We start from the raw sequence: 11,064 nt of genomic DNA on the forward strand, positions 1-11,064 counted from the left end.
TTAATGCCAGCAAATGCTTTTAAAGCCAAATGCACACAAAACACAAAATTAGTTTTATAAACTAGACATGGTAATGTGCCCTTTTCATTGGTTAATTGGTTTCGTCATCTAGAAGGTAGACAGCCATTAATACCTGTACATTACGTCATTCTGTAAGTAAAGGTAGTATGCGATGTTACGTAATATGTAACACTGCATGAATTCCTTCTACTGTATATGCAAATATTTTTGCGGCTAAAATAATTCGCGATCGGGCTTTGATTTTACATTTTCGCGAGGAATTATTTTCGCGACAGTGTCCCCTGATAATAAAATCAAAATTGCCCATATTTCATTTGCCAAACTCTTTTCAATGACGATTTCATGCATACACTTGGACACGTTCACCATGCTGTCAGCAAGACAATAGTCTTGTATGTAGGCTATGTGTGATAAGACATGTTATCGATGGAACATGCACATGGGATACAGAAAATTGAAAAATGCAAATATCAGAAGAAATAACTTTAATTATTGGTGGTACCCACAAACTTTGATTCAAGGTTACAAAGAAAACAAAACTGAGATTACGTAACAACAGACTTACACACAACTGTGTGTCACTTCGATCAAATCCATGTGACCATGCATGTATACAGAATCACATGACCATGTGGATAATTTGGTGGTAAAGACAAAGTGCATACAAAACTTGATATAAATTTAACAAGTACCTCTGACTACTTAATTCTGATCTGGGTTGTATATTATACTGAAGCGTGATATACCTTAATGTCTTTTGTATCCATGAACATGATACCAAATCGGAAATAAGTTCGCATGTAATTAAATTTGCAGTGCTATCAACGTGTTCGCGATTTTCATGGTATATTTTATTCGCGAACATATTTGCGTATATGGTATGTAGTATATATCAGTGAGAGAAATAACATCAGTGTACAAAAATAAAATGCAGTGACTTTTATAATAATTACTCTGAACTAGAAAATATTTATGGTACTTTTTCTGACATCCGTCTAAAAAAAATCCATCCTTGGGGGCTCACTAAAGCTTGCTTTAAGGACTTGTGTCAGGAAAAAACATCTACAAAAGGATTCATGTGCCAGAAACTATTATTCACATACAATGTTAACTGCATGTGTTTGAAATTAGTGCAACACACAGCGAAGAAGAAATTGTGAAACATGAAGTCATATGATTACAAAATGGTGTCCATTTGAGCCTTGAAATAGGCATTCTTGAATTAATTTCTAACAATCATGTGACTTTTGCATCTAATGTTGTCAAGGATGGATTAACATAAATACCTAATGTTGAATCCGGGGTTAGTTGGAATTGCAGTTATGCCAAGTTCTTTTCCTGGTTCGTCAGTATTCACAACTTGGCTAGACTTCCCAGAACATAAGGCTAGCTCTAGCACTCGCCATATTTGCCACAATTAGCAAATTTTATTTTAATCGGACAAAATAATTGCATGTAATAACTGATATGTTTTTTAAAAGAACTGGGTTTCTGTAATTTTAAAAGTTTAATAGATAATTTATCAACAAAAAAACCCAAAACATTTCATCCAGAACTAGCCTAAAATGATGATCATCTCTTCTCTTCTTTTTTTTTTCCTTCTCTTCAATGCTTTCTTTTTACCCTGCTTGGTTAATTTAGTGTTGTAAATGATGATACATTCTGGGCATAAAATAGTCCAGCTACAATGTAATTTCACAGAAATACTGGTCCAAGTTATTTGCTCAGTTAGAATATTAGTGTTAGTGTTAGATTTAGAATACTGGTAAACAGTCTGGAGTACGATATATTATTACTCAAATGACATACAATTGCAACCTTACTGGAATGTCAATCAGTGAATGGTATAAATTAAAATTGATTATGGGTGATAAATATGATATTAACTCACTGCCATTTCATATCATGTAATGGATGTTTATGTCACTTACGAAATAATTTTTACTCGGGACATAAACAGTATATAAAATGGAAGATCATTTAATATTCTAAAATTCCAATCTGTAGATACTCTATTTGTTATTAGTGCTTTAATTGTATCCAAATAATATCCCGATCATCAGTCCTGCACTACTTTTAGTAGTGCTTAAATATCTCTCATTCGACAATTGGTGGGAAAAGCCGAACCACAGAATGGGAATTCTCATTGTGCCATGTAATGATTTCCTCCGGAAAAAGCTAAGACTTGATTGTTATTTTATAATGACGTAATGGTTGTAAACTTGGAATTATAAAAATTAGAAATGATAATACACGCTATGCTCTTCACACAGTGTGTAAAGTGCTTCATACTTCCATGAACGTCAGAAATTATCACGTTCAATTTTTTAAATACTTCTTGCATATAATGTTCGGCAGAATATACATGTATGTGAAGGCGGACTTGGTAAAGAGAGAATACTACATGAGTGGCCATTAGTTATTATTTATCTTACTAGTTGTAGTATTCTATTTCTTACACATCTTAAAAAAATCTGGCTTAAAATAAATTCAAATGCCTTTAAGAACTGAAACTTATTTACAGCCCTGTAGTTCTTGTAGTTAACTAATGTGTCACAGAGAGAATACTAAATGAGTTCCCACATGAGACCATTTATATTACGAGTGTGTTTGCAGTCGTACATCACAACTGAAAGCGAGTGATGTACGATTAAAAACATAAAAGTTTATGTAACAAAACCTTTATATAATTTTTAAATATTCTCCTACAACAACTTTAAAAGTACTTATTAGTATAAGCCACAATAAATTTTTATAATGATTTAACCTTAGCAAAGCCTTCACACAGGCAGTATTCATTTGTGAGTTAAAATGGAAATATCTAACGTGACACTTCCTTCAGTTTATTTAATACATTTTTTGTGGATGCCAACCTGCAACTTGCTGGTATATTTTTTCTGGCAGAACTTGTGGGATTCCCCATTAACAAATAAACCCTTCTAGTAAAAGTTTTGCTACTGTTGCAGCTTCTATATTCTTCATAGGTTATGCACATGTCCATTTTGTGGAATAATTAAGGGATATCTGTGTTGTGTTTGACCATTTGCTGATGTTAATGCTGGTTATTGCTGGTTTTTTAGTCGCAAATTGAGTTTTACCAGTGACAAGGAACGGAGATGGTAAAACGGATATTTGCGACTGTAAAACCAGCATTAACGTCTGCAAATGGTCAAATACAACATAGTTATTCCTAGTGAATTCATTAAATGCATTTTATAATATATATTTTTTAAATCGTTTAAATAATAAAAATTTTAGCCTATTTTTTTTTTAACTATTACATGTGGATCTAACACCAGCCGGTTGGAGCTCATGTCCACCAATCAAAACCTTACTTGCAGAATCCTGCCAGTGATTTAAAAATAATTTCAAAACATTCCGAATTCTCCTGAGGGTATACGACATGTTTCTTGTGAATTACGAATGCCTTAAAACATGTTTTATTTTATAAAATAAATAATTTATAATGTAAAACTGAAGACTGATTTAGTTGGGGTTTTTTATAAATAAATAAATAATTTTTAATGTAAAATTGAAGACTGATAACCCACCCCGTACTTATTGGTATGGTTCGCTGTACTGCGGCCACTAAAATAGACTCGCCCGATATTTTTAGAATTTGTATGCTCCCAAATAACGTTATAAAAGGCGAAGTGTGATTGGTCAATATTTAAATTATTATTTACAGACGAAATGTTACCTGGACATTGGGGACTACACAGTGTTGTTAGCAATCTGATTAAAATTAGTTATACTGGTCTAAATAAGGCATTTGTAATTCACATGAAACATATTGTATACCCTTAGGATAATTTGGAATGTTTTCAAATTATTTTTAAATCACTGGCAGGATTCTGCAAGTAAGGTTTTGATTGGTGGACATGAGCTCCAACTGGCTGGTGTTAGATCCACATGTAATAGTGGAGCTAATTTTAATTAGATTGAGTACACTGCTGACAGAACATGTTCTCCTGTGTATATGTACAGTCGGATCACTATCATCACGTCAGACCTCTTGTTGTAATCCAGTCCAGGGTTCTTGTTTCAGTTGTTATTTCGAAAGTAATACTTTCTTCATTTCGATTGTCATTCTTAACAAGTGTGCCCACTGTTCTTGATGAGGCCAGTCGTTCCTGCTTCTGGGGATTTCTCGGTTTACAGTTCAGACTTCTGTCAGACCATGCTTTACAAAAAACGTGTGGCTTTTACTTGTTATCGTATAGAGTTGTGATTCTTATCAGCTTGTTTGTCTGTGTTTTACAACCTATTTCATCAAGTGGACTTTGCAGTAGGCTAGCTGTGATGGGCCGGTTGTTTGCATGCACAAAGGAGTACAGGCTGTTGCAGGTATTGTTATTGTATGTCTTTTGCGATGCACTAAAAGTAAAAGCATCCACCTTTATTTTTGTTAACACCTTAACTGGTTGTTTCTTGACTGCTGTGGATGTTATCAGTGGAGTGAGATCTAATAGCCTCTATGTATGTATTCAGTTGTAATGGTAAAGGACCATAGGATGTGTATGTAACATTTGGTAGTAGCATTGTATAGCCAGCTAGAAACGGTCCCTTGCTGTGGTTTGGACCACTGTGACCAAACGCCCACCACCTGAGGGTGACAGGATGGCGAATCTGTGAGGTGGTGCATATAAAAGATCCCTTGCTACTAATGGAAAAATGTAGCTGGTTTTCTCTCTATGACTTATTCAAAATTACCAACTGTTTGACATCCAATAACCAATGATTAATAAATCAATGTACTCTAGTGGTGTCGTTAAACAAAATAAATGGGATGGCAACAGCACAAACATTGTTGCCAACTTCATCTGGTGCTCATCCTGTAGTGGATAATACAAGCCAGTGGTTTCTATTGGTGTTGTATATTAGAATGAAGTCGATGAGGTTGAACTTGACACATCAGACTGAAGTATATCAGTAACGGTGTGGTTGCAGTCGTCCCAATTAAGGTCGCAAATGGTACAATTTTTTAATTACAAGATTTTCTTCAAACGCATCCAGGTGCATTAGGAATGTTCAAACAAACAAAATTCAGTAGCAATTTTGCATTGGAATTTTTCTAGCTTTCTAAAAACGGAAATGTTATGTTGTACCCAGAGTATTGTTATTGTAAGGAGATGTAAAGTGACATCACTGGAATATTGATGTCATCGAAAATCAAAATTGGCTGTATTATTATTACAATGTTTCGCTACATTAAAATAAAAACTGGTCTATTAATCTTGACCCCTGTCAAAATTCTATAACGATCAGACAACGCTGTTCACAGGTCGGTATATTCTTATTTTTCATAATTCTGAACAAAATATTAATTTTCAGTTCAAAAAGAAATAAAAAGTACCTTTTGTCAGATACCTCATAAAAAAAAAAAAGTACCATTGGATATGTTATATTTATTGTGTATGGAGCCAAAACAAGGGTGCGAAACATGACTCGTCTCGTCGACCTTAGAGGATTTAGTTTCTTTGACTGATGAGTCACTACCACGTCTTCGCTGTTGACACAATCCTTTTCTGTATTAAATGATGCTTCTTCATTAGCAGGTTGTGCAATTTAATTTCTCATGTGTTTCATCATATACTTTCAGACTGCTTCCATTCAGGTGTTTTGTTCTGTTTTTCAGATTCTTCCCATTACAAGAAGGTATATTGTGATGGTTTATGGTTATGAGGGAGGTTTATAAGTATAAAGGTAACATTGTGGGTGTAACCGGTTCGGGGTGGTGTGGGTTACGTGGTAGCGTTGCCTTGACCAGATATATTTCTAAGTGCAACTACTAGTTGATCAAAGGCTCCACACACCGATCGGCCAGATATTTATACAATAGTCTAATAGATAAGCTTTGCATGTCAACAAACAATTATCTTTGTTGACATAAATAACGCAATACTAAAAAGAGCAAGATCAACAAATGATATAAATAACACTAGATTTATTCACATAAATACATTTGTATTCTTCTCTGTGCGACGTAGAGGCGCCTGAGACGAATTTATAATTAAACTAGACAGGAGATAATTCCTGGGCGAAATCAAAAAGGGACAAATAGAAAGACGTAAATCAGTAACACAAGTCTATCTCGCAATTAACACAGCGTCCCAGTATATATTTTGATGACACTATTAATTATATCTATTTCTGTTATAGCCATAAATAGGTTAAACAAAATATATTTTATTGAAATAATGTTAATTGAACATAATTTCCACGCCACAGGAGTTCTAAGCACAAAACGGGATTTTGTCGTTTACTATGGCGTGAGGGCGGTTCCAAATAGTTTTCAGTCAAATTAAAGTCTAATTATTTAAGATATTAATTTATATAATAATTTTCAGTTAGAAAATATTCTTGTGTCTTGTACAACTAATTTCCAACTTAGTAAGACATATTTGTTTAGTTGTGATCTAAATTTAAATCAAGATTTGAAAACACTTACGTACCCGTCAATGCCGAAAACAGAACTCGTCTTGACGTCTACTTCGACGGTTAGTTCAAAAAGTACAATATTATTTATTAATTTCCAACAGGATTACTTTTATTTTATAAAAGTAATCATTCTAAATAAAGGAAAGGTATTATTTTATTATTAATTTAATTTAACTTCTAAAGGACAATACACACAACTGGTCACTTCCGGTTCGTTTACACACACAACCGGAGTTTGCCAATTGAGTGTTTACTTATTAACTTTTATAATAGACATGATGAACATTTTAGCCAGCATGTCTCAGTGGGTTTCTCTCCCCATCAAACTACCCACCAGCACAGTTTACCAATAAATATTGAGTGGATAACACAACACATTTGCTGTTTATAAATAAGTTACATTTATTTGTTATAATAACTATTATCTCTACAGCAGAATTATACAGTAACTCGTAGACTAGTATAAAAACGTAGTCTACAGAGCAATAAAAATAAAACTACTGTAGGCCTAAATTGTGTGGGCCGCTTATTATTATTAATTTTCCTCAGGGTCTTGCATGGACAGTCTTTCTTTTTCATAAATAAATTGAACACTTCCATTTTCTGAAATAATTCTTGGCTCTGCCGGTATGATCAGCTGTTATTGTCAACAACAGTTGGTGACATTGTAAGTCATCCTGAAGCTGACGTCATAACAAATATGTGAATAGGTTTCCCCATCATACATAATCATATGTTTGCCTGTACATTATATAAATACACATATCGTCATGACATCAACAGTCACATAAGGTCTTGTCTAACCACACACCTATTCTTATTCCTATCTTCTTCAAACAAGAGGTGGAACGTTACCTGATGGTCGAAGTTTGATATGCAGTTGTTGAGGGTCAAGCCCCATCCGTTGGCCCTTTGAGCTATTTCTCGTTCTATCCAGTGCACCACGATCTGGGCAGAGGGTAGACCTTTGTAATGGAGAATGGTGAATTTTTTTTTAAATAATAGTAATACAATGTACTATGAAGTCATTCATATCAATATGGACAAATTAAAACTACATGCATGAAATGTTAAAATGAGTAATCATTTTAATCAGCTTTGTTATTACCTACCAGAATTTAATTCTGTCTTATTTCCCTAGTAAACATTTGTTATTGTTTTTAAAAATGGAAGATTTTAATATTGATAAAGTTTGCTTTGTGAGTAAAACAATGTCTGTGATCTATGGTCATAATTTCACAAAATGGAAACATTGTAAACTTACCTTTCCACGTGTATTAGTTGTTGAATTCTACTAAAGGGATTATATGAAGTTACTCTATGCTGAAGCTCTACTCATCGGCTTTTTAAAATGATATTCATTGTAACCTGTACATGTTATAACACAAATAACATCTTTAAGCAGTTGGATTTGCTGACATTCACCGAGTGCAAAGATAAAATTCTGTAAAAAAAAAAGGTTTTTATCATGATTAATCTTCCTAGTAAATTGTATGGCTGGATGATGACTGTTAAACATATAATGGGATTCTTTAATTAATTTTTTACCATTCTTCATATGATTTATATGAAATTTCATTTATTCATAAATTTCTATTAACTAAATTTTAATACCAGTACATGTATAAGCGTGATCATTTTAATAACAGTTGATCTGGTTTAAAAACATCACTTATCTGTATCTATCCAAAGTTCTCTACTTACCACATTTGTTTGACACCCAATAGGCGGCAGGACTTGGCTCAGTGTTAGCGCGATTGATCTAGGATCGATCTCCATCGGTGGGCCCATTGGGCTGTTTCTCATTCCAGCCAGTGCTCCACAACTGGTGTAACGAAGGCTGTGGTATGTACTATCCTGTCTGTGGGATGGTGTATATATAAAAGATCCCTTGCTGCTAATTGGAAAGAGTAGCCCATGAAGTGGCAACAGCGGGTTTCCTCTCTCAATATCTGTGTGGTCCTTATAACCATATGTCCAACACCATATAACTGTAAATAAAATGTGTGGAGTGCATCGTTTGAAAAACAAACATTTCCTTCCTTCCTTCCCAATAGGTGATGTGTCATTAAGCATTCATTCACTCTCTCCAAAGTATGTAATAACCATCATTTGTAAATATTATTATAATATAATAGTGTATTCAATGTAACCAAAGTATGTGATGTTTTTCAGGTGACATACTTTCACAATTTGATAAATTTGCAAATTAGATGTAAATTAATCGCGTTGCAGCACTATGTTTATTGACTTAAGCAAACATACTAGGGTGACACTCCATAATTGACGTCTCCATTAAAGGGACATTCCTGAGTTTGCTGCAATTTTTAAAGATGTTATTGACTAATAAAATATTTCTACGATTAAACTTACATATTAAATATATTTTCTTATTTAGAATATTAGTGGCAGTATATTAAACGTGTTTCTGATCGTTTTAATATTTGTACTAGGTTAATTTTCATTTTATTTCCTAAAAAATATTTTTTCGTACGTACAAAATTATTTGAAGACAAAATCCAGTTTGGGCTTCTTACAAATATTAAGACGACCAGAAACACATTGAATATACAGACGGTGATATTCTAAACAAGAAAATATATTTAATATGTAAGTTTAATCGTAGAAATATTTTATTAGTCGGAAACATCTTAGAATGCAGAAAACTCGGGATTGTCCCTTTAATAGTCTCCAAACAAAAGTATTTGAATAGCAACCTTCCATTGTAAGTTGTCCAGCTGAGCATTCGGAAAACACAAAACGTCATGCACTAGGTTGGTTTCATGTAAGTAAACCAAAATAATGCCATTTGCTTTTGATGTCATTTCCATTCAAAAAGGTGTGGTGCCACATATTCATATGTCACTTGAATACAGAATAATGATTGACTGTTTCCAGAAACGTGTATCTAGATTGAGATTATATAAGGAGATTACTACTCTTGTCCATTTCGGTATCATCAATATATATTAGGAATAAAAAATATGTATTATGCTTGCATTATACAATTTTTAGTCCTACTGTATGATATTGATGATATCAAAACACACTTTGGTAATAACCTCTATTTTAATTATTGTACAATAAAATTATTATTAAGCTTACAATAAATGTCACTACTTCTCTTCCATTTTCTGACTTAATTTCTATCTCATTACTTCCAGCAACCTGGCCGTTTCTTCTGCTTAAAACAGTCCATACAATATTGTGCAAATACAACGTACAAGTAACAAATATCACATGTATCTGATATGTGAATTGGTACGAAAGAAAACAAATCTATTCATAAATACCAATTGAAAATAAATTTCAAATTATAATTTTTTAATTTTTTTTAATGTAGGCCTATATATATATATTTTTTTTTTCCAAATCTGACATCTCCTTTCACAAACAAAATTATAAAGATCTCATCATGCAGCCATTCTTCCTGTGGCCCAATAACACCTATCTGATAATTTGAAGTGTTATTGTGCCTGATAACATCTATTGTGCTAGCATGATAACATTGGTATTGATGATAACATTTTCTCTCATCCTCAGGTATATGGAACAGAGCTATCCCATGAAAGAAAGCTATGTAAGAAATTTCTATCTTACATGGGATATCACGCGCTTGCGTTTAAACATGACATCGTTGGTAATATATGACGTCATATTAATGTGAGATGGTGACGTGGGGTCATTAAACACAGTTTTAAGTCAATATATTGTTATTAAAACCTTCATTTTAAAAGATATCTAGTTAATTTGTAGTGTTAAATTTTATTTAACACATAAAACAAACACGGTAATACGATAGTGCAGTTTATTTATGATAAAATGGTCAAATAAAAATGTTACTTGTTTAGCCATCTTTTTCTGTTCGTGTAAAATAATGGTTTATTTACCAAATGAATGAGAGAAAAAGACTCCATCATATGCGGTCATGTGGGATAGAAAAAGTACACCCTCGGTGGTAAAAATTTCGACCATGGGACTCGGCAAGCCTCGTCCCAGGTCCGAAATATTCTAATATAACGGCTCCTTCTAAATATTCTAAAAATTCAACTTACAAGTAGGAAAAAATACAACAAATATTGCATGTAAAAGTGAACTGGGGTTCCAGCTAATATTCATAAAAATACAACAATAAATATATATATAAATAGTAAAAATGTAACAAATACGTTCCTAATCTAGCAGGTCCTTATTTATAAAAATAATAATTACATACTGTACAAAAGTATGTACTACATTTTAAAAGTAGACAAAAATAAACAAATCTAATTCAACAGAGTATGACAAATATTTTGAAAAGTCACTAGCCACAGGGCTAGTGGGTTTGTGAAAACCACTAGCTCACCAAGATAAAGCACTAGCCCAAATTCCTGATCAATTATAACTGGATTTTTATATAATTTTTGTAACATTACATATTTACGAGTATAACAGTAAAATAAAACAAACACTTAAATCATGTTGTAACTTTCAGTTTTTTGTCGTGTCGTACGTTTTGTCTTTTGTCAAGTGTGATCCATCGTCATTGTCCCGTTTTCGTTTTTGCCTTCCCCCCGGGGAAAATTAATTGAGCAAACTCTTGGTTGGTATCTAAACACACTA

The sequence above is a fragment of the Gigantopelta aegis genome, chromosome 9, assembly GCF_016097555.1.
Source record: "Gigantopelta aegis isolate Gae_Host chromosome 9, Gae_host_genome, whole genome shotgun sequence".
Taxonomy (NCBI): domain Eukaryota; kingdom Metazoa; phylum Mollusca; class Gastropoda; order Neomphalida; family Peltospiridae; genus Gigantopelta; species Gigantopelta aegis.